This window comes from Tupaia chinensis, unplaced genomic scaffold (genome assembly GCF_000334495.1).
Source record: "Tupaia chinensis unplaced genomic scaffold, TupChi_1.0 Scaffold147684_1, whole genome shotgun sequence".
Lineage (NCBI taxonomy): Eukaryota > Metazoa > Chordata > Mammalia > Scandentia > Tupaiidae > Tupaia > Tupaia belangeri.
Window position 1 is genome coordinate 51,738 of NW_006207535.1, and position 608 is coordinate 52,345.

Below are 608 nucleotides of genomic sequence, written 5' to 3' on the forward strand. Positions count from 1 at the left end.
TTTTTTCTGCATTGTAATTTTCTCCTTGTTGCTTATCTCCTATGGTGTCATTTTGCTCTCATTGAAAACCCATAGTTCTAAAGGGCGATGGAAAGCTCTCTCCACCTGTGGATCTCATATTGCTGTTGTGGTTTTGATTTTTGTCCCATGTGTGTTTGAATACGCACGACCTCCATTTGTTCTCTCCTCTGACAAAATGGTGGTACTGTTTTATACCACCCTAACTCCTTTGCTTAATCCTTTGATTTATACTTTCAGGAATAAGGACATGAAACAAGCCATGAGGAAAGTGTGGAAACGATTGAGAGTTGTCTGATGAAAAATAAAACATTAAACTTCAAAAAATTAGGTGTATAAAAGTAAAAATGGTCCTAGATAAAAACTTTTGAAATATACTTGATTCAAAAAGAAGTAATGTAATATTGTAGAAAAATCTTTCACTTTCATCTCCTTCATCCACTGAATTTGCAACGTTCTAACATTATGTGTAAATTAAGGAGAACTGAATTTTGTTGCTTCAAATCTAATAATTGAATAAAAAAGAATCAAAAGACAAATTACATACTAGACTACTTGCTATTCACTCCATGTTTGAAAATCCTTTGTGG

The 608-nt window shown here is 33.1% G+C and overlaps 1 pseudogene; it reads left to right on the forward strand.

Annotated features, from left to right (window-relative positions):
* LOC102478625 (olfactory receptor 4C15-like) overlaps window positions 1-316 on the forward strand; it is a 922-nt pseudogene extending 606 nt beyond the window's left edge.
* Window positions 317-608: the final 292 nt, after the last annotated feature.